Source organism: Protopterus annectens, chromosome 8.part0 (genome assembly GCF_019279795.1).
Source record: "Protopterus annectens isolate FY-2018-M chromosome 8.part0, PAN1.0, whole genome shotgun sequence".
NCBI lineage: Eukaryota > Metazoa > Chordata > Ceratodontiformes > Protopteridae > Protopterus > Protopterus annectens.
Window position 1 is genome coordinate 1,814,265,453 of NC_056741.1, and position 25,146 is coordinate 1,814,290,598.

Below are 25,146 nucleotides of genomic sequence, written 5' to 3' on the forward strand. Positions count from 1 at the left end.
AAAGTTCAGCTGGAGTTGCACAGCAAGGGGAAAAACAGGAAACTGTGTCAACTCTAACACAGTCGATGTTGTGGAGTGATAGGCCAGTGAGTTCCCATATGAATGAGCAACAGACAACACAACATGAAACTGAAGAGAATGTGGCACAGGAAGATAGATGTCTTGGAACTTTCTATAGAATGCCTGCCGAAATGGAGAACAAAGAATATGCCCTCAGTTTGGAAGAAAATGATCTAAGAAAATAGTTGATTGACCTAATAGAGATGGTCAGACATATTAAGATCAATGAAAGAAATAGATTACAGAAAGTCATTAAAACCCAAAAAGTTGGAAGTTTATTAAAACAAATGAACACAGTAATTAAGACTGTTCTTAGGGATTCATGCAATATAACAGAAGTAAATAGAATATATTATTGTGTAGCTAAATTAATACATAAAGTCTTAACACAAAAACACAGGGCAGTAAGGAAAAGGAAGGGGAGAAACTGAATGCCATCATGAAAGTATTGAATAGTGAAAACTATAAAGCAATTAAGACAAAAAGTGTCATTGTTAGAAGAGTATACAAGAGGGAACAGATCACCAAAAGTACTCAGAAAGATAGATGTGATAAACGCAATATGTAGTATCAGAATTGATCAGGATCTGTCATGCACTATCACAAATAATAAACTAAAAATATTAGCACAGGCAGAAAATGTAGAAGATATGCAGATAAATAAAAAGAAAAGGTACAAAATAAGCAATTTATTGATGACCCAAAATTTTTTTAGAGAATTGGGAAACAAGGAAAAGGAATTGAAACACCACAAAAAAAAAGAATACTTAGATACGTAGCTGAAAAAACACAAAATAAACTACTAAAATAGAAAAAAAATGTCTTCAGAAAGCAACCAGTAGTTTTAAAGTGCATAAAGCACTTTTCATTTAATAAAATCAAACTTCTTCAGATGCAAAAATTCAAGATACAAGTTTCAGTTAAATAAAATACCAGGAAGTGCTTGAGCCTGTCAGCTCACATGCTGTGATGACATCAGCAACAATAGTTAACCCTTCCTGTTCTACACACTATGAAAAAATACTGTTTAAAACTAAAACAATGCTAACAACCATGAACAAGGAAGATTGAAGCTATGGTTTAAAAGTAAAGTATGCTGATAGGTATACTTTAAACATCAAGAAAAAATAAACATGAAATAATAAGGTTACCTATAAGGAATTACTATTACACTGCTGAAATTTGCACTACACACTTTTCCTTTTTTTTTTTTTTTTAACTACAGCATTTCATACTGGTTCATAGCTAATCGCCTAGCCCAGATAAATAACTCAGCTGGCAGTTCGAGAAATAAATTTAGGCACCATTAACAGTGACTAAAATTACCGTACAAGAAATTAACTTCATGTTGGTACATAATTTTAACTAGCTATAATGACCATGTTACTAAATCTATAGCATTTATACTATGCTATGCCATTCACTTAATTCCACAATATGACATTCATTTTATAAAAATAATTAAAAAAAAAAATATATAAAAAAATATACAATCGAAATATGACCTTTAAGGAGAATTGAGGCTGAATATTCTGGTATCATGTTTACTAACGTAAGTTACTATTAGAGATGAATATTCATGATATTAATATAAAAATTAATATAAAAAATATTTTTGTGTTGCATAGCTAGAAGGGAGATTCTGTCATCTAGTTAAACTTTTCATTTTAAGTAGACATCTTCATAGGTTCATAGGTTGGTACTAGGCTATCAGCCCTAGGGCCTATACAAGCCTAGCCATAACAATTCCCTGGCTATTTCTTCCCACATTATTTACTTTCCTGGACCCCTGTCTAGCAAGGGCGACTGATGTGATCCCTGGGGTGCATTTCCTTTCTCCCTAATTGAGCACATGTCATTAATACCTGGATAGTAGTATGCACTGAGGTGAATTTGCCAATAAAGTTCAAGTTCTTCAAGTCTTAGGGAGATGGGACCACCCCTAATGTCGTATTTGACTTGGTCAATAATCTTGAACTTAAATTTATGGTTTGGAAATATTCCTATATGTTTAGCCAATGCAGTCTCCATTTTCTTTTTATTTATAGCGTACCGATGTTCATACACTTGCTCCTGGAGCTTACGCTCAATCTTGCCTATATAAAATAGTGGGCAAGACTGGCACTTTGCTAAATATATTACTAATTTGGTATTACAATTGTATCTGTCTTTTAATCTAAAGACATGGTTGTTCACCTCAAATGTGTTTCCTACCTCAATTAATTTACAAAAGTTGCAGGATTCACACTTGTACATCCCAGGAAACTTCATCAATTGTAGTCTACTAGATTCCAAGAGGTTCTTGATGTTACACCCTCTCCTATATATAATGTTGGGTAAAGTACCTAAACTACTGAGTAAGGTCGGGTCGCGTCTAAGCCATTCCCAGTTGGCTATCCACATTATAGGTAGTAACTAGGCTCAAGATAAAATCATCTTCTGTAACGAGACTATCCACATTAAAGTCTAACTCGCACTTTTCTTTTGATATTGATGCTGATACCCCTCCCAAACTCAAAATCATATTTTAATAATTAGATACATTTTGGGGAAATATTTCTAAAGATCCTGTGGCACATAATAAATATGCTAAATGGATAGAAGAAGTAAAAGAAAGAATAAGAAATTCAAATGTTCAGGATATGAAATGGGAAGAAGTAATGGCTGGAGAGATTGAAACAAAGTTAAGGAAAGCTCCTAATTGGAGGACCCCAGGCCCAGATGCAGTACTTAACCTCTAGCTAAAAGTATTAATATCTTTACATATAGATTCAACCATGAGTAAGAATTGTTTATATGCACACCCTAAACAGGCACCAACCTGGTTAACAACAGGAAAAGGAAAAACAGTACTCTTTAAAGAGTGAACATGCAAATTATCCTAAAAACTTCAGGCCAATAACTTTCCTTCAGGCAACATACAACCTATACACTGGAATTGATGCCGATAGACTTTATAGTCATTTAGCAGAAAACTCAATCATGGCAATAGAACAAAAGGGTAACAAAAGAAAGTCATATGAAATAAAGGATCATTTCTTGTTAAACAAAGGCATAATGGGAATCTGTTAAAAAGGGGAATAATCTAAGTATGGCATGGATAGACTACAAAAGCATTTGATAGTTTTCCACATTCATGGATAAAAGCATGCTTAAAAATGTGCAAGATACACCCTACACTGATTGATTACATTACAGTGGCCGTGAAACAGTGGCAATACTCTTTGCAGTTAAGCCATGATAAAGGAGAAATTCTTATTCCAGGGATAAAAATTCAAGGAGGATATTCCGGGGTGACTCTCTGTCACTGCTGCTCTTTTGTCATGTTCTTAACCCATTAAGCTGTCTACTTAAGAGATTAGGTCATAGCTACAATTTGGCTCCTAAAAACAACAAAGTATAAAGATGACTTGTCTACTTTTTGTGGATGATTTAAAACTTTGTAGTTCATCAGCAGTTACTAGAAAATGGAAATCATAATCTAAACCAACTATATTAGAAGTAGTGAATATAGTAACAGAGATAAAACAACTGGAATTGAGATCTTTAGAAAAAAGGTAGGAACAAACTACATAGGAAATGGTAATTGTGGGAACAATACATACAAGGAAGAAATGAGGGTTAAAAGAAGGCAGGACTTAAGTGAGCTATGTAATGTTTGACTGAAAACAATTGGGTAGATTATAAGTGATGTAAAATGTTGACAACTGGAAGTGTGTCAGTAAGGTTTGTGATGTAAAATGCTTGCAACTAGGATTGTTTTGGTGGTTGTTTTCATTTATATAAATGTGTGATTGCGTATGTCATAAGTGATGGTTTAATAAAGTGATGGTTTAATAAAGATGTTATTTGTTTAAAAAAAGGGGCAGGAATTGAATAATGTAGGTAATGTTGTTTAGGTTATATTATGTGTAGCTATGTATGCAAAGCATAATATTTGTTCATTTTAACTTGTTAATACAGTTAGATTACTTTTATGTAAATGTAAATGTGCCTATGTCACAAGTGATAATTCAATAAAGTTGTTTAAAAAAAGATGAGGAACTGAAAGCATAACTGCAAATGGTCAAAAGTTTTTCAGATAATTTAAGAATGTAATTTGGTCGTGATAATTGTGCAAAAGCAACCTCTAAAGCAGAAAAGCTGCTGCACCAGGAAAACATCAGTTTGAAACAAGAATGTGATATAAAAGAACTTGAGAAAGAAGGAGTTTATAAATATTTGGGAATTGACGAAGGATCAACAATAAAACATGACCAAATGCAAGTAAAATACAGTAAGGAATTTTAGAAGACTAAAATTAATACTGAAAACAGTGTTGACATCTAGGAATAAAGTCCAAGCTGTAAAACAATTTGCTGTTCCTGTCCTAACTTACAGTTTTGGAGAAATTTACTGGCCCCAAAAGGCGTTGGATCGGTTGGACAGAAAAACAAGAAGGATGCTTCCTACTCATCAAATGATTTATAAAAATCATTGTATGCCAAGACTATATATTCATGGTTCTAAAGGAGGTATGGGCCTCCTCAACACCGATTACATGTATAGATCTGCAATTGTGGGACTGCATACATATCTGCTGACCTCACAAGACCCAAACATAGTGAAAGTTTTAAAACATGAGGAGAAAAAGTCTAAGGGGACATCCTTGCTTAATTTAGCAGAAGCATATCAGTGTCAAAAAGGAATGGAAATCAATCCAGAAGTCAAGTTGGAACTGGATGTGCCAAAAAACAAAAGCAGAATATAAGGTGAAGGATTAGATGACAAGGCAAGAGATGTCGAAAATGTATAAATACAGTTGCAAGTATAGAAAACTCTTGGAACAACCTCATTTGAACAGGATTGAACACAGGCATGGTTAAGGAGAGGTGAATTTAAACCAAAAGATGAAAGGTTAATATTGGCTGCCCAAGATAGTGGACTACTTGCACGTTGGTTTACAAAGTCCATTGAACATGTGGGAGAAACAGACAAATGTAGGTTTTGTAAAACAGAATTGGAGACAGTCGCATGTCTTGTTGCTGGTTGTGGTATATTAATGGCAGAAGGACTTATAATGAAAGGCATGATGTGGTGGCAAGGCTGTTGCATTGAAACATTATAATACTGAAGTAGCTGAAAAACACTGGAAACATGAGCCACAAAGCATTATAGAAAATTCTGAAGTTTATATCCCACGAATCACCCATTACCAACAGTTCAAAAAACAGATGAGAGAAAACCAGATGTAGTAGTCCATGAAAAGTAGCATTGATCATTGAAATTGTCACACCCAGTGACTATAGTGCCTTGCTTACAGAGAGACACAAAGTCATAAAATACCAGGATTTGCAGGCAGAAATGGAGCAATGTGAAGAAGGATTCTCAGACAGTTCCAATAGTAGTAGGAGCAATGGGTTTTATAAAAAATAATTTACAATCATACTTAGATATGTTACCAATACATGTAATTCCGTTTGAATCAAGTTATTACTAGGCACATTGCAGGTGCTGTGAAGAGCACTTCTGGCTAACATCAAAGACTGAAACAAAACTAATTTCATGACCTTTAGTCATACTTTGACTTAGGAATGGATTCCATTTCTTTCATGGTATTAGAAACCCAAAATACTTGGAGAAATTAAAGGAGCTAAAACATCTGACCTCCTAAAAATCTTGGGCTGCTACTACACCCAGCTAAGCAGATGGTATGATGATTTGTCAGACCATTTTTAGCAGGGATCTCTCTGAAGGTAGCTTGGGTTCTGTTTTCCGTCCACTTTGTAAACTTCAAGACCACAGTCATGGGCATCTGAAAACAGAGTCCTGCTCCAGAGCTACTCACTGGTACCCTCTCAAAACCTCAACCTCACATCTAAATGCCACTCTGCTATGTGCTCTCGTCTGTCAGATTGCCCAGTCAGTCTTATAAATTTTATAAAAACTTAGCTTTGTCCGCCATTTGTTTGTTTTTTTGCACTACTTTGCATTACATTTGAGATCATCTCATCTTTTCTGTACTTTCTTGTGTATTGAACTCATTGTCATGATGTGGCAGGCAGAGTTTTCATCTCCTTTGTAATATTGCATACAGACATAAACACAAAGACAAATAAAAGGACCAATTCCAGTACTAATGCCTGGAGGATTTATTGCACTGGCTACTGTCTTTTCTTCTGAGTGCTGCACTCCATTTACTAAAACCCTGTGTCCTGCTTGCATTGTTTTACTCACAGTCCCATCCTAGGATCCAGTACCTGTCTTCTTCTTTTGATCACTAGGCTGTTGTTTGAGACATTGTCAGATGCTTTGCATTATTTACAAAGCTCCCAGGAAAACAAATAGTTAAATATCCAAATGAAACAACATTGCTAGTATCCAAAGTGTAATAGCTCTGTGCACTATATGTCTAGGAATTATAGTCATCACTTTAAAAGGCATAATTGTTACAATAATCATTCAAGCCTTGATAATACATAGTAGTGGTTACAACAGCCCACTGCTTTCATTTCTTCGATAAAATGTATTTTAATTTGTAGGAAGTCAGGAAAATGTTATGACTTTGCACTCAATAAAACACGGGATAATTTAGCTACTGTGCCCAAAAACAAAATCTGAAACCCATTATACAAACTTTGCTTTTCATCCAGTTTAAGTACAGTTTATCAGAAAGCTCCTACAAAAGCTAAAACTGACCTCACTAGCCCTTCATAATATCCCATTTGTATTTCTGCTAGTTCCTGCAGTAAACACTGCTTACCCAATTACTATAATAATAAGAAATCTGTAAAAGAACAGTATGTTCCAGTTCTGTGGAAGCAGTCATCTGTTACACCATTTCGTAAATGAGGACACAACAGCAGTATATGTAATAAGAGGTGAATGGCATTTCTGTCCCCCATAGCTGAAAAATGCATAAGTAAGCAACTTTCAGGACAGCTTATGTAATCTACTCTCTGTGTACAGTACAACACATCTTCTGACCAGGGCACATTAGACTCATCTTTCCTATTCCTGTTAAATACAATATATAGTAATCTAAATCAGAATGCCCTTATTGTTGCAGTCTTCTTAGATCTCTCTAAAATGTTGACATTGTCTCTGATGAAATATTAATTAAAATACTCTTTGACCTAGAACTCAGCTGCTTCACACTAAATTGGTCTACCTGACTGGACACTATCTGTCAGTACAATGGAATGTCCTCTACTCCACATTTATTACAAATACTGTAGATGTCCCCCAAGGATTAATTCTTAGCTCCACCGTTTTCTGCGTCTTTAATAATATATGTTAAACATTTGACAATAGCATCATCATTCAGTATGTCAAGAAATCCATCTTTGTGTGCTGTACCACTAATCTCTAAAAAACAACCAAATTCTCCTTTTGAAAGATAGATTGGCTCCCAGAGTGTGTGTGTGTGTGTCTTTGTGTGTTACGGTTACAGAGTTCCTCTACAGCGGAACTCCGGTCCGTAGAGTTTTTTATCAGAGTCTTGCGTATTTACGCCATAAGACAAAACAACCTTCCTCGAACCACGCGCGGTCACGTATCCATGTATTTTAACACTAACTGAGAATCGAACGGGCAACAACTGTGAGGGACTGTGCACAACGCTACCGCAGCACCACCACCGCAGTCTCAGTTAATTTTAAGCAAAAAAAAAGTACTAATGCTTTTATATGCACCCTGTGTCAACTCCAAAACCAGACCTGACATTACTATTCATCTAAGAATAAAATGACCTTAGAAAGTTTTTAGCAAACTAAACTAGTATTACGGGTAATTATTTATAGTAAACTAAAGTTTGAACACCATATTAAATGTCATATCCACAGCCAACTAATACATTAGGCATACTGTATAAAAACATTCTTTGATCCAAATGCCCAGCCCCAAGGAGCCCACATATTACTGCTCCCAACCCTCTTGTATGCTTCACCCATATTAACCAGTATTCACAAGACACTAACAGACAAACTTGAAAATTGCTACAATAGAAATGTAAAGTTTGTATCAAATTGCCAAAACGAAACATATCACTACTTTGCCATTAAAAAATCACAGTGGTTAGAACTTCAACAAACAGTGACACTTTGACAACTTAAAACAGCTTACAACATATTCTACAATTTGAGGAAATGTTCTGCACTTACAAATGCACGACAACCAACTCTAATCCCAGCATTTGCATCTAATATTTAGCAGTAACTCAAAAAATCATTTTGGTGATTCTCTCTACTCTTCCCATATACCCAGACTATGGAACACAGTCCTTACTGAATTAAGAGAATATATATATATATGCCTATAAAGCAACACTGTCTGTTTGCCGGTTTATTTTTACTCTACTACTAACTTGCCCTCCCCATCAGTATCTTATTGTTTGTATAATCTTGAGACTAGCTACAGATCATGTTGCCTTTCCCATTTTACTGCTGTTATTATTGAGCCGTATATGTCAATGAATTTTTGAGACCTAAATCAATGTTTTTATATTCTCTCACTTGATTTATGTTTCTATTTCTAGAAAATTCCTACAGTGTTAAACCTGTGACCACTTTATGAAAACATGGCAGTCTGACTTTGAAAAACATTGATTGCCTATTTTTTAAATAGCTTTATGAAGTTTTCAGATTTTAAACTGTAACATGGTATGAAAAATGAAAACAAACCATAACATTTTATATTATTTTCTTTGTAATAATTTTCATTCACTCCAGCATTACATAAGTTGCTCATTTCCTGCCTTTCCTTAAACCTCACTCCTCCTCCTGAACATTGTTCTGCATGTTTTTTCCCACAAATTCCATTTATATCTATGGAATGTTTTCCTTCCATTTTCGAAAGATCCTTCCACCAATTCTTTTATCTCCTTTAAAATATCCAAAATTTCCTTGATGTCGGGAACATATTTTAATTTCTATTTTCAAGTAGTTGTTTTTCTGGCAGCTAAATACATTAAACTTCATAAGGTCGTACTATGTTTAGGCAATTCATATCCTGTACCCCAGATGAAAAGACTCCTTTCCTTAGTTACAACCAGTTGTTCACTCAACATTTCCATCACAGTACACTGTAACACTCTAAGGAAGTTATAAAGTTTGCCAACTTGTTACATTCCCAAAAAACATGTTTCTAATTACCCTTCTCTTCCTTATCACACCTCTAGCATTTGCTATCTAACTGAGGAAAGATCCTCTGAAGTCTACATGGGATATAAAATTACCAATATGGGCACTTTAATGGAAAAATCTTAACACTTCTGGATTTTGTTTCATATTTAGGAACCTTACAAATTCTTCCAATTGCTCCTTTGTAAATTGCCTTTCCATTCACTTTTCCCAGTCTTTTATAACTTCCTTTGATCCAGCGCTCGTCTTTTACTTAACATTCCTCTGTCCATTTCTGTTTGCATATACTGTGTAATCGATTTCTGATAGGAAAGGCAGTTTCCAAATCACAGTCCAAAATGTAGCCCCGTCCTACTTCACTTTCCCTCCTGAGCTCCAGCTCCCTCACCGACCTCCTCCAGTAAATATCAGCCACCTCCTGCCCACCATCTCCAAACCCTACCTGCAGAGATACCCACTGGCAAAATCTCCTCTATCCACTATCAGACTGGCTCAGTTCTTAGAATAACCCCTGACATTCCATTAGTACAATATTCTATAAGGTTGGTATTCTACCTAAAGGATGACACAACTCAAGTCCAAGTACCTCTTCATCTCCAGGACTACCCCTTTCTCACCACAATTCTTTTACAATCTGATCTACCAATTTCCACTTCAGTCATGCGTAAATGTCCTAACCAGACAACTCCAAAGCAGCCCCCTAAAGAAGGCATCCCCAGACCACCTTACCACACTCAACTCCTGCCCTCTTCCCCTCCAAAACAAACTCTCTCAAATCTTTAGCAGTCATCATCAATAACTGCTCATTTGCTGATAAAAATATGATTTGTGTATAAAACTAAGGGGACCAAAATATTTTCACTACTTGAATCTTACTACCCACATCCATGATCAGGAACCTCCAATTTCTCAGCCTTTGTAATACCTTTTGTCTAGTTTCCTTCCACATATCCTTAGCTACTACAACAAAATTCATTCTAATCCATACACTAAAACACTCCATCCCATCATGTCCCCAAAAGCATGGGGCACTGCTGAACCAGTTCATGGTCAGGTCCACTGCCATAATCTTCATTCCATCTTCATTTATTTTATATCCTGAAAAGATATAAAACCATCCCGAAATTCCCCACAAAACCAAAATGCCCCCCCACACACACACAAATTCACCAAGCATAAAACAATATCACCTGCAATCAAAGACAACCTTTTCTGAAAACCACACCAGTCACATCTTTGAATCCACAAATCTGACATTTATAGATATCCCTATCTGGCTCGCCTACCCAACTACAATCCCCCAGACATGAACCATCCCACCTCTGCTTCTGTATCCTACCCTTCACATACCCTTCCTTTCAATGTCATCATTCTGTCAGGGAATGCAAATGCCACCATTGGCACAGTCACAAAATCCCAGCCAGTTTCAGTGAATGCCTTCCATCCATCAAGACCCAACAGCAGTGTCCTCTAATACTTTGCCTCCCTTTGGATCATCACTGCTGCATCTTCGCCCCTCCCCCCACAAAAAAAAAAAACACATTGATCCTTATACACCAACCCAAATAGTGCCATTTTCCTTCCCAGTACAGACACAAACACTTTAGAATCACATTTCAGAATTGAAATGAGTCTTCATGAAGCTACACCTGAAAGGGTCTCCATCCTCCTTGGGTCACAGGGCTACCACAGCTCTCCTTTGAAGGAGTCAGAATCCTCCTAAAACATTGCTAAACTAAACCTTCTAATTTTTTATCACTCTCATCACTTCCACTCTCCAAAGCTTCACAGGAACGCCATCCATTCCTGAAGGCCTCCCTGCTGGCTGACTACACATCACCATTTCTGTCTCATCTGCAGCCACCACTTCTCAAGCTTCATCCTCCCCTACCCTCAGTATACTTAATCCTTCCATAAACATTTCCATCTGTGCCCTGTCTCGGCTTTCCCATTCCTCTGCTTCATGCATTTTTTTATAAAATTTCCAAACTAGTATATATAATACCTCCATATGGCCTCTAGTTAACCTTCTTGTCATAGGCCCCCCCAGTCTTGGTCAGAACTCCTTCCACCTTCTGCCTCCCATATCATTGTACCAAAAGCCCTCAAACTCCAAAGTTGTCATGAAAAGATAGCTGCCCAATAGCAAACCTCCAAACCCATGCACACCATCCAAACACTCCCCCATATTCCCTTCAGCATTCCCCCAGCCATGCACCCTTTCACTGTGCAAGACTCCTCCCCTCCTCATGTAACCCCTATCAGCCCATTACCTTTTTCCCAACTCTCTCTGTCTCATTTCCACCATGTCTCCAAACAGCACTTGCATTCCATCTAACCCATCAGCTTCCTCCTAAAACAAACTCCATCTTCCCCAGCAACTCTCACACCTTCCCCAAATTCCTCTCTTCTTAACAGATAAGTAAGAAAGTACCAGCATCTTACTTCCATATTATTACCCTGAATCATCACCCCAGCCTTTATTGGTGCATGATCTGACATAGTCACTGAATAGGTTCCAAACCCCCAGTCAAATACACATAGTTCTGTGAAATACAAACTCTGTCTAACCTAGCCCAGTCATTGGGATAAGTTTGGCTTAAGTTCCTACCACTAAACTTACATCCTCCGCACCAAATACTCATGCAGAATTTTTCGGAAATCCACCCTGTCCTGATACGTGTTCATCACTAGCTCCCCCTAACATGTCCCTGTCACTGAAGATCAAGTTCCTGTTCCCATCTGTAAACAGTATTCGCCGATAAAAGCTCATCATCCCTCCCCATATGCTTCTTAGGTCCGCAATAGTAGCTCTAGGTGGATCATAAAATACACTGCATTCCAGTCCTCTTCATCCACCAACAACACAAATCCACCACCATTATCCCTCATCTTCCTTTATCACTGCTGGAGCCCCTGTCTCAACCAGAATGCTCCACTCTGCTAAACGTTCATACTTTACCTGTCAAATCCACATGCTCATCTCTGTTCAAATGCAAAATTTTGATTGCACATGACCTTGTATTTGTCAGTGTTACAGCTGGATATTAATCCTATGGTCTGATTTTTTTTTTTTTTTACCTATAGTTTTGTATTGTTTTGCGGAACTTTTATTTCCAGGAAAACCGATGATCAGCCCAGCTAAATCATCTGATTAACAAATGAGAATAAATCAATAAAAAGATGGCTGTTGTACATGTCTTTGTGCATCTAAATAACACATTTTTTCCATAGTGTGCTTGATTTCATATAAATGCTAATTCCATTGCTAATTCTTCATAGACCTAGATGCATTTTCAAGATAAAGTACACAGCAGCTGTTTCGGCATTATATAAACCACTTAAGTGTACATTAGTAATTACTGTGTTATTGTGACAGATGTAAATTATATAAATTTACAAATCAACTCACAACATGCATTCAGAGGAAACAACTCACAGGGAAAGTAATATTTTCTGATCTACTGTGTAATCTTTTGCCATCAAGGAAATATTTCACAGGGATAGTGCTATTTTTAAGACCTATCATAACACCTTTCCTGTCTAATTGCAATGTGTCTTGCTTGGTTATTAATTTGATTTGAATACACCTGAGATTTTAAACCTTTCTGTAATATACAATTGTATTATAATGAGAAAGAACATGATAGGAGAGAATTCGTATGTACATTTCTCTCACTGTATGGAATTAATGTCTTCAAAATTACTGAAGTCATGAGCAAATATTGGAGTATTATTTTATAAGATAAAAAATATGAGATGTCTGATACAACATGATGTCTTTCAGAGGGAAAACAGACATAATGCTTTAGTAGGTACAAGAAAAAACGGGTTACATCTAGTCTGGTACATTAGAATAGTATTCTTTATGGCATATTTCCCTTGAAACAGCTATGTATACAATGTGAGCCGATTTGTAAATTTTAAGTGTTTACCTCTGTTAGTACTGATAGGATCTTTGTTAGTAAGCAACATGTACATCAAACTGGGTTGTATACATACCTGAATTATGTTAAAAGAAAACATCTAGACCTTTGAAATAATACATACCAGAACATGTGAATTCAAGCATGAGAGTGTAATAATGTTTTGTTTATATATACAAGGACATTGTTTATTTATTTGTTTTACTGAATGGAAATTCAGACTTACAAATGTTTTTGTTTGCATGTAAAGGTAGAATAGATTTCTATGATAAATACAATTGCTTTTGTTAAATGGTGCTGTGTATTTATCCAGGCTTGAATGATCATTATTAGTATTGTTTATGTCTTTAAAAATTAAGAATGAATTTGTAATGCATTTCATAGTTGTGAAACTGTTGAGATGCAATTTGTACTTCACTGTATAAGAAACTGATAGTTAATTATGTATTATACGTCACTCATATTCGATAAAAAGCCTTTTTTGACAGACTCAGTCTTTGTTTATAATATGTGTCAGATGTGTTAATTTCAGAGCTGCAGTGTGGATTATGAATCTGTCTGTGTAAATTAATAAGTTCTAAATCGGATACTACCACTTTTGTTTCTTGGCTGTTTAATGTTCAGGTAGGCCATGTCCACATACCTTTTCTAATCTAGTACCTGGCTACTCAGTTAAACAAGTCTATTAGAATTCCAATTACAGAGTGTGAGTTTCCATCAGAAATTTAATTTCATCACATGAAAGAAGATGTCACAAGGTCTGTGGATAATAGCTTCTGTATTCAGTATTACTTAGCACCTTGGCTCATATTGGCCTTCGAAGAAGTGACAACCCATTCCATATGAGAAAGTTTAAATAATAATGTCAATTTAAAGAGCACCAATCAAATTCTAGTGACAGTCTTTCAGTTCAATATGATAAAAAAGAGCAAGAGAGTGTAAGATATTTTTAAACTCAAAGTCCCTGGTAAAGCACACAAGAAAAGTACAGATACTGTGCACACATAATATGTATGTAATAATATTTTAATAGCTAGACATTATAAGTCATCTATAACAACATAGACTCATTTTTTTCACTTATATAAAACATTACTTTAACCCTGTCCTATCATTTGAGAACATCCTACATCAGAAAGCTGTCCTAGTACTCCAAGAACTGCTTCCACACTAACTCATTATTTAAGTCATCTGGTATTAAGGTGCTATATTTCAAAATATGACAGGATTCCTTCCTGTATATCAGGTATTTAACACTAAGCTCATTTTAGAAGGATTTGTATAACAGATGCTCTTTTCTTGATAAATATATGGTAATAATGGTTGACATGAACAGTGCCTTTAAATATCCTGTGCTGTCTTTTTCTTTTTTCATTCATCTATGTGTAATTTTCTAAATTAACATTATTATTTAAGCCTTCCTGTGTAAGTTGTTAGTTCTCTAAAATCTAATAATGTCAATCTGCTGAAGCATACAGAATGCTGTGGAAACATCAGTTAAAGTCACACACAAGTGCAGCACTTTTGTTCCCCCAGATCACACCAAAAATCAACCAGACAGAATTAACATTAAACTTATCTGGTTGATTTTTAGTGTGATCTTCTGGTGGAATGGAAGGGCTGCACTTGTGTTTTTTTTTTTTTTTGAGTTATTAGTCTATTTTTTTAACATAGGTTTGCTGGAGTTGGTTTTGTTAACATCAGTTAAAGGTCTGGCTGTCTGACCCATACATCTTTTGGAAAGTGTTGCGTGTCTTCTTCTGGCACTGGCCATAGCTGCTCTGCCTTTCAAGTTATATTTTGTGATAATATTTGCCTTGATGCACCAGGATAACAGGCTAGAGCAACTTAATATAGTGAATCCCTTTTACTGTGGCCTTATGCACTTCAGACTATCCATTATTTAATGCAAAATTTATATTTGAATGTTCACCTGTATAAACTCATGCCCATGCTTGTAGTCCATATATAGCTATAACCTCTCTCCATTGGAAAACATTATTTTTTGTGGAATCATGTCAACTTGAAGGATCTTGGAGATACAGTCTTTGATGTGAACAGCTGTTGCTGCTTTACAAACAAGTAAAGACTGATTTTAGAACCCGTCTTACATTTCTGCTGTAGATGGGTGCTTGATGTCATTCAGTACTTATAATCTTTCAGTATTATTCACGTAGTCTGTTCCTACAGAAATGCTGTCTAGGAGAAAGCTCTTGTAAATAATCTGGATATTATATGATTACTAAAATACTGTTGGGGGCAGATACTTTAAGATAGTCCAGGCATTTCTTGTTTTGTAGGGGAAGTAGGGACAAACCTGTCATCAGACAGAGACTATACTACTTTCCCTGTATTCGTAGACAACCATGACTACTTCCTAGGTATGTTACTCTTCACATGTATTTATTTACTTATTTGTTAATTGGGTAAGTGAATTGGTGCTGCAACCTTTTATCTGAAGTAGTTAACTTCATTTGATCATCAACCTGTGGGTTTCGGATCCAATACGGATCTGAGCTGGCAGCTTACCAAGCTAAAGATCCGAGCTTCAAGCTCCTCCCTATTACCCATACTACACTGCAACCCCCTTGCAATCCTCAGGTCTCGTTCGCCGCAGCTTCACCAAGACAGGATTCTTGAGCTCCAGGCAGGTAAAGTGGGTTTGTTGGACAAACTTTAGATCTGTGTTGGTGTGTGCGTGTGTGTACTTAGTTACATTTTTTCCCTTTCAATCCTCGGGTTTTTGTTAAAAAAAAAAAAAAAAAAAAAAAAGAAGGTAGTTGAGAAAAGAAAGTTTAAAGTCCTAAACTTATCCCCCAGTGTAGCCCTCCCCTTCCTGCCCTTGGTGTGTGTGTGTGTGTGTGTGTGTGTGTGTGTGTGTGTGTGTGTGTGTGTGTTTGGCTAGTTAGCCCTGTCAGTGCAGGTATGTTGGAGTCGCAAAAAACGACTTTCTCTAAATGCACAGTGTGTGGCATAAGCTGTCGCTGGCTGATGGCCACACTCTGTGTGTGGTTTGTTAGGGGTTCCACACCTTACCTCAGGCTGCAAGATATACTCAACATTCAACCCCCAGGCCCTGTGGGATCGCAGGACCAAGCTGATTCTGACTGGTCTTCTACCAGTGGAACCAGCCACCTCTTCTTCTTCATCATCTTCAGCCATGGCTGTGGCTGTTCAGGCTTCCAGCCCTCCTCCCCTGTCCATGACTCCCACTCCCACTTCAAAACAGGTTGAGAGAGAGGCCAGGAAGGAGAATCATAAGGAAAAGTATAGAGAGAGAGAAAAAGAGAGAGAGATAGAGACGAGAGGGGTCGCAAGAGATAAGCAGACTCGGATCTGTCGACCCCTCCTGCTAAGGTGATCTCTACTGCTGAGAAAGTTGCCAGGTCATCCTCCCCTCGCCTCCGTTCTCCGAGATTTCCCCCAGAGCTAGAGGAGGAGGCTCGGTCTACTTCTAGGTCATCCTCGCATCGGCCCTCCTGGCTGGTGTCGGTGGCGTCCTCGCGATCCACGAGGAGCCTCTCTGAAGCTGACATGCACCGGATGATGAGAAGGTTCCTGCAGACTCAATTGCATATGGGAGTGTTGCTGGCTATCCACCAGCTGGAGTGGGGAGTTTGGCTCCGATGTTCACCCCGATAGCTCCTTCTCCAATCCATCCTCAGGTTTTGGAGTCCCTGGATCCGAGGAGCCCCAGAGTCAGAGGGTCAGCGCCGATGGTTCCTCCAACCTCGACGCCAGCCATGCCCTCGAGTCTGTTGGTTCCCTTGTTGGATCCGAGCTCTCTGAGCCGAGATTTGGGCATCAGAACTGAGGTGATGTGTGCGTCGTCGGCCCCAGTGTGGTCGGGGCATACCATCCCTCTCGGTCCGACTTTTCTGGGCTCGGCTCCAATCCTCTCGTCTCATCCGAGGGGCATGGCTACCCATCCCACCAGTTTCAGGGAAGCCAGTTCTGACATTGTGGAAAGGGTACTCTCAGGAGGATCGAGACCCCTCACTCTTTCCTCGGAGTCCATCCCTGCTCCCCTCACAGTTGAGTTTGTCTTTTATCATTCAGTCCTCCTAGAGACAGCCTGTGTCCGATACACCCCAGACAGTTCCCCTTGAGGAACATGAGACCGTTTATGAGCGCTCCGGAGAGACCCCCCTGAGAAGGTCCCTCGCAAATGCCAGTGCAAGAGGTGGCACATGGACTCCTCTGAGTCCTTCACTGAGAATACCGACTTGGAGGAAGGGGAAGGCTCCCCCAGATACCCCCCGAAGACGTCTCCTGCGGAGACATAATGGAAATCCTCCGCCAGTGGGGGGGCTGGTCTGCCCAAAAGCCTTCCTTGGATGAGTCAGTATTTCTGGAGGCGTTTGATGCAGGCCCATCTACCTCTTGGGTGTCCCCCCGGCAGACTGTCTGGTGGACCTCATTACTCCCAGAGCTTGGAAGGAACTGGACACTGTAGAGCCAATACTCAAATGGCCAGATAAAGTATTGAGCCCTCCTGCTGACAAGCCCACATGGAGTAAGGGTTCCCCAGTTGATGCCATGGTGGTGGCAGTAGCCACCAAAAAGTAACTGGCCCATTAAAGTTCTTCAGTCCATCCTCCGGACAAGGAGTCTACAGTGATGGATTGTCTTGGAAAGCAGACGTTTGCTTCAGCTACCTTTGCTATAAGGGCGCTGAATTACATGGCCCACATAATTAAACTTCAGCATGACCTTGTGAAAGCCTATGCGGAGTCTCCAACCAGAGTCCATTTTGGCCACGGATAAATGGTCATTCTCGGCTCATATGGTCACTCTTAAGTCTATTTCGAATATGTCCATGCGTTTACTCTCTCATGCTATCGAGGGAGCCGCTAGGGTGGCCGGATCCGGTATTACCATGAGGCATCATGCCTAGCTCTGGCTTTGTGATTTTTCGGAACCTTTCAAGGCGTCCTTCGCAAATGCCTCTTTTGACGGTTCGACCCTGTTCATGAAGACCGTCCTGAGACATGCTAGTCCAGAGCGAGTAGGACAGGAAAACGCTGTCAGCCATAGGGATCCACTTCTCCAACCCTCAAAGGTCCTTCTCCAGGAACCAGCGAGGGCAGAAGAAGCTGTGGTTCTGGGAGTCTCAGCAGTCCCAGAATGCTCCGGACTCCTCCTCCCCTAGAGGCAGAGGGGGGACAAGGTGGACACCGGCCCAGAGGCAGCGGGGGGACCAAAGAACTTTGGGTCGTGGGAACCTTTTTCCGATCAACCCGCACAGCAGCCCTGAGGGGTTGCTCGACTGCTCCTCTCTGGAGGCAGTTGGGGGGTGTTTTTTGGGGCACCTAGCTCAATGGGAGTCCATAACGTCAGATCGCTGGGTTCTTCGAATAATATCCAGAGGTTATCCTTCATAAACAGTCCCCTATCCACACGGTGCCTCCCGGATGTCCCACCCTCTCAAAGGGAGGTGGCAGCTGTAGAAATAGAAAAGCTGCTAGTCAAAATAGCAATCCAGCCAGTGCCCCCAGACCAGTCTGGATCAGGCATTTATTCCAGGTTCTTTTTGGTGCCAAAAAAGATGGGGAACTTGAGGCTAATCCTCATTTCCTGTTCATTGCCAAGAAGAAGTTCCAAATGGTCACATTACAATCCATCCTGCCGTTCTTGCAGAAGGAAGACTGGATGTCCTTGGTAGACCTCAAGGATGCGTACTACCATGTCCTGATGGACAGGCGATCCAAGAGGTTCCTCTGCTTTCGGGTAGGAGCCAGTCAGTACCAGTTCAGGATCGTACCCTTTGGTCTCGCCACAGCCCCCAGGGTGTTTACCAAGGTCATGGCAGTTGTATTGGCCCACCTAAGGCTTCAGGGCATTAAGGTCTTTCCGTACCTGGACGATTGGCTCCTCACTGCCCCCAACAGGTATCAACTTGTGCTAACCAGAAACTCTTTTCTTCAGTTGTCGAATCAGCTGGGTATTACAGTAAACCTCAGGAAGTCTTCTCTTCAGCCTGTTCAGATTCTGGACTTCATAGGGGTAAGAATAGACTCTCTTCAGGCCAGGATATTTTTGACCCCAGACAGACTTCTGAGCCTGGCCCTTCATTTCTTGGCACTTCTTCAGACTCCTTCACCCCCAGCAGAATTAGTCCAGAGAGCTCTAGGGTCTATGGCAGCAGCTATAAATCTGGTTCCTTGTGCATGTCTGCATAGAGAGTGTTACAGTGGACGTTACAAGTTCAGTGGTCTCTGCTGTCAGCCTCTAGACTTCCTGATCCCTCTAAACAAAGTGTGCTTCAATCCCAGGCTCTGCGAGAAGGAAGCCCCTTTGTTATGCCTCTGCCCCAAGCCACAGTGACCATGGATGCCTCCCACTTAGGTTAGGGGTGGGCATTGCTTTGGCAGGACTGTCCAAGGCACGTGGACCCCAAGTGAGACCGTTCTGCATTTCAGTGTTCTAGAGATTCTAGAGATGAGAGCAGTCCTTTTAGCGTTGCAGGCCCTTCATGCCTCTCTTCCTCTGGGAACTATTGCTATTCAGTCAGACAATATGTCAGTGGTGTGGTATATCAACAAACAGGGGGGAACCAGGTCCTATCCACTTTGTCAAGATGCCATGAGAGTGTGGGAATGGGTGCTCTCCAACAACCTTTTTCTGATAACAACGTACATCCCAGGTCGGTCCAACATTTTGGCAGACAAATTGAGCAGGACTATCCTGTTGCCTTACGAGTGGTCTCTGAACCCTTATGTAGCAGAACAGATCTTCCTCAAGTGGGGTCAACCTTGCTGTGATCTCTTTGCATTGCCGTTCAACATGAAGTGCAGCGAGTTTTTCGCTTGAGGAAGTCCCCAGAGATGCACTTTTCCATGCTTGGCCACCTGGTGATCTTTATGCATATCCCCCGCTTCCTCTTATGACAAAATTCTTACAGAAAGCTTGTCAATTGGGGAGCAGGGTTATCCTCATAGCCCCATTCTGACCTCGTCAAGTTTGGTTCCCTTGCCTATGGTCTCATCTACTAGCTCTGCCCTGGATATTGGATCCCATTCCGGATCTCATTCGTCATCCCTCGGGAATTTCTCCACCGAATCTGGACAGCCTCAAGCTTACTGCTTGGTTGCTCCAGTTCCATTAATTGCCAGGACTCCCGGTCTATCTTCCCCAGTTAAGCCCATTCTGGTAGCGGCACAAAAGTCCTCTACCAGGAAATTGTACAGTAGTAAATGGAAGCCTTTTTCCATTTGGGCTTCTCAGAGAAATTTGGATCCTTTTACCGCTCCAGTCCCAGCGGTGTTAGACTTTGTGTCTCATATCTCCCAGCAAGGGGCCAGCTCTTCCACAGTGAAAGTCCAACTGGCGGCTATATCCCATTTTCATGAAGGAGAGAATTCAGGTTCTCTAGCTGCTGCCAGAATTTACAAGACATTTATCAATGGTACTTTTTTACTGAGACCTCTTCTCAAACACCCTTCTCTTCCATGAGATTTGACCTTGGTTCTTCAGGCCTTAGTTGCGCCTTCATTCAAACTCGCAGCATTAGTTGATTTGAAATTCTTGTCATGGAAGACAGCCTTCCTGGTAACTATCACTTCAGCCAGAAGAGTGTCGGAACTTCAGGCCTTATGTATGAAACCCCCAATAAGGATAGGGTGTCTCTCAAGACTAACCCGTCTTTCCTTTCTAAAGTTGCCTCAGAGCCAAACATTAATCAGTCTATTAATCTACCTGTTTTTTTTCCCTAATTTTCAAAATAAAGAGGAATACAAACTTCATTTGCTGGACGTTCACAGGCTGTTACGCTTTTACTTACATAGGTCTAAACCATTCCGTAAATCTGTTTAGCTCTTTGTTTCCTTTGCTAAACCCTACTTAGGGAAACCAGTTTTGAAGGTGGCTCTCGCTAGATGGATCTTGCATTGTATTTTACAAGCATACAAAGAACATGGATTACTGGAATCAGAAGGGGTTCATGCTCATTCTGCTCATTCTATGGCTGCTTTTGCTGCATTCTGGTCTAGAGTTTCCCTGGATGACATTTGTTCAGGAGCTACCTGGGTCTCCGCTCACACTTTTATTACTCATTATAAACTGGATATGGTGTCTAGAGGAAGTGCTTCTTTTGGTTCTGCAGTGCTCCGGAATATCCTTCCTTAAGGGCCTCCCAAGATTACTGGTAGCTGGGGAGTCTGTCCCACAGGTTGATGATCAAATGAAGTTAACTACTTCAGATAAAGAAGTTATGTACTCACCATAACGGTCCATCTGAGTAGTTAGACTTTATTTCTCAGCAACCTTCCCTCCCTCCTTCCCCCTGACCTTGGTGGTTTATATCTGCTTTCGGGTCTAATGAGCTTAGTTTGTGTGTTCTGGTCAGGTTCTTATATATCTTAGGTTGCTGTGTGTCACGCAGTGGGTGGCAAACTCGATCTGAGGATTGGAAGGAGGTTGCAGTGTAGTATGGGTAAGGGGGAGGAGCTTGGAGCTCAGATCTTTAGCTTGGTAAGCTGCCGGCTCAGATCCGTATCGGATCCGAAACCCACAGGTTGCTGACAAATGAAGTCTAACTACTCAGATGGAAAGTTATGGTGAGTACATAACTTCTTTTTCAGCCACAGTCTGGATCAGAAGTCACATAGCATTATACAGTAGCAATAGGTAAAAAGAATATTACAAAAGTTTGAAAATAGCACATAATACAACATCTGGATAACTGATGGAACATATAACCTATTTTTTTTTTTACAATTGCAATGTAGTAGATGGAAACTTTAAATACATATGAGTAATACTGCTGATAGAATTTTACATTATTTGTACCTATGTAGTGCCTTAGGGCAGTTGACATTAGTCATTTTCTCTCTAACATTAGTGTCAGTCAGATACTTCTTGAACAACTTCTTGGCTGTGAGTAGATTTTGTGTATTCCTGATATTAAGAGTCATTCTGTTCTAACTAGCTGTTGTTGTTGTTGTCGTCTTTCGGCTTTTCCTGGTTAGGGGTCGCCACAGCGGAATTCCGGTCCGCAAATGCCATCTTCCTAGTGCTAGTGTAAATGCGGTCCACTTCAGAGGATAGTGATCTGTTGTTATTATAAGCTTTTGTGCCAGTACTGGGCAGTGTTACAGGTGCAGTAATTTAAACACAAGTATATTTCTATATTACTATATTTCTATATTCGCGGTGGTGGTGCTGCGGTAGTGTTGTCGCCTCATAGCAAGACGTTGTCCCGTTCAATTCTCAGCTAGAGCATCTTCTGTGTGGAGGCATACGTGAATGGGGCATGCCTTCGTTGAAGGTTGTGCGTCAGGGCACGGAAAAATCCACTACCAATCATTAGTGGACCGGAGTTCCGCAGTGGCGACCCCTAACCGGGAAAAGCCAAAAGACACAAACAAACTATATTTCTATATTCTGTAGTACTGCTGTTTGTTTATAAATGTAAACAGAAATGTAACTACTCTGTGTTTAACTTAGTATAATGCAATGTAAGCAAATGGAGCTTTTCTCACCCGGCCTCCACTGAAAATAGGTATTACCCAGTTGGACTTTCCCAGTAGACAAGGACAAATAAATAAATTACAGCCTGTAAAACGTTTAAAGCAAATGTTTTTTATTTTTTATTTTTTATTGTATAATTTTGTATATTCTTAACCTGTTATGTAGTAGTTAGCAGAGCTTTTCTCCTCGGGCCTCCACTGAAAATGGACATGTATCCAGTTGGACTAGCCCGGTTAACAAATGTAAAATAAAATAAATAAAATTAATAAATAAGTGCATTTCATAGTTAAGTCAGTTGTGAAAATAGATCACCTTCATCTTTGCATTATCAAACTGTGATGTTCCTTAGACTCACTGAGAGGGTTGTGGCTGAAATGGTCCTTGAATCATTTCATGTACCTAGTATGCAAAATGTGGAATAAATAAATAAATAAATAGCAACACACTTTATTCAGATGCTTTATTTAGACAGAGTAATGAAAGGCTAGTAGTGGTTGCACATTTTTCAGTCTTATTTATTTAGTTTGTTCTTTTAATCTGTTTTACAATTTTCTCATCAGTAGTGTTGGCATGCAGCTTAAATGATAAGCTTAAATATTTATAATGAATTAGTGTGCTTACTAGATTAGTAACAAGCACTGAGTATGCAAGCTGTATCTTCTGACAGCTACTAAACACCACCATTGCAGATTTTGGGTCACCACCCTAGTCTATATACCTCATTGCAGAACTTTGCTTCCCTACCTGTTGCATTTATAGACCTCAGAGGCAAACAACATTTAGGAATAGTATTTAAAAATAACCATTTTCTGAAGAAGCCATTTCTGATGAAACTGGTTATTAAATTTGTATACGCTAAAGAAGTGTTGGATTTTAGATTTTAGTTGGTTATTTTGACACTGTTTTTTCAGGTAATACTTAAGTTTTTTATTAAAAATAACCACACACTTGAGACTGTTTTTGAACAGTTGTAAAGTTTAAGTTAATTAATATTCAGAAATATGAATAATTGGCTATTCATTAGTACATGCTTGTTATAAATCAGACATTACCAACAGGAGCTAGTCCAGCTTCAAAAATCATTATTACTGGAGATCAGTAAAACATGTTATGTGTGTGTGTGTGTCTGTGTGTGTGTGTATAAGTTTACACTGAAATTTGCGAAGTGCAGGGTATCGAGTGACCACAGGCCAAATCACTGTTTTCAAAACAGCAGTGAGTCAAACCAAAAGTGCTGGATTTTGGATGATTGAGTGACATGTTACATTTGATCATTCCTGATTCGACATGCTGGGAGATCGTGGGTCACTGGGGAACAGGGAATTAGCCCATTTCCTCACTGTAGTGTGATCTTGCAGTTGGTATATTTAATGTGTAGGGGTAGCTGAGGGCAGGGGAACATAGCTCCCCTGCAAAATAGTAGGATTAACATATCGTTGACTGTAAACTGTAACAGTACGTTAATGTGCATAGCATGGGTGACTGACGTCACCTCTTGCTATGTCGAATGCATCAAACCATGGTTGTCAATGTATTCATTTTCACCTTAGTTTACTTTTCGGCATTCTAGATTCAGCATTTCGGGTCGACATTCTAAACAGTCGACCGAAGTAAAACCATGTGTGTGTGTGTGTGTGTATATATATATATATATATATATATATATATATATATAGATTCACTTTATAATTTCGAAATACTAAAATACCGAATTTCAGTATTTCGAAATCATAAAGTTAAACACCCATAATCCCAATAGCACACAATCGCGAAGCACACAATCACGAGCACATACAAACCATACACCACACAACACATACATCGTCCAATCCACACTACAACAAACAAAACACACAAAAACACAAACAAACCTACACTACCTAAACCTAAACCCCCTTGCTCCCCACCCCCCACTTATATATACTAACTATGAGATCGCACAGACACAAAAAGGAAACACACACCCACACATTTCACAGTCCCTCGCGGACACACAAATATCACACATATACATACATCCACACATTCAGACACACTCAAACTCCCACACATAACCCTTACAAAACACTCACTTACCTTCAATTGCACCTTCATCCATACACGATACACTCCCAACGCTGCATGTCACGTACCATAAGCCATAACCGCGAATTTGAGATATTCAAATTCGTGATTATGCACTTTTGCGATTTTCAGATTTTGACTTTATGATTTCGAAATACTGAAATTCGGTATTTCAGTAATTTGAAATTATAAAGTGAACATATGTATGTGTATATATATATATATATATATATATATATATATATATAGAGAGAGAGAGAGAGAGAGGGAGATATGTATGGGTCCACTTTGTAATTTCGAAATACTGAAATCCCAAATTTCCGTATTTTGAAATCACAAAGCCGAATACTTAAAGTTCCGAAACCGGCAGAAGCGTGAAATTCAAAATCCCAAAGCACGGAGATTTTAAATTTCCACTTCCGCTGGTGCGGTGTGTAGATGTTTAATTTAGGTAAGTTTGTGTGTGTAAGTACATTGGTTAGGGGCTTTAGTGTGTGTTAGTGTGT

At 39.3% G+C, this 25,146-nt stretch overlaps 1 protein-coding gene across 2 annotated transcripts in view; it reads left to right on the forward strand.

The window, feature by feature from the left end:
- VAC14 (VAC14 component of PIKFYVE complex) overlaps positions 1-25,146 on the forward strand; it is a 3,391,123-nt gene that overhangs the window by 2,719,053 nt on the left and 646,924 nt on the right. The window lies entirely within an intron of this gene.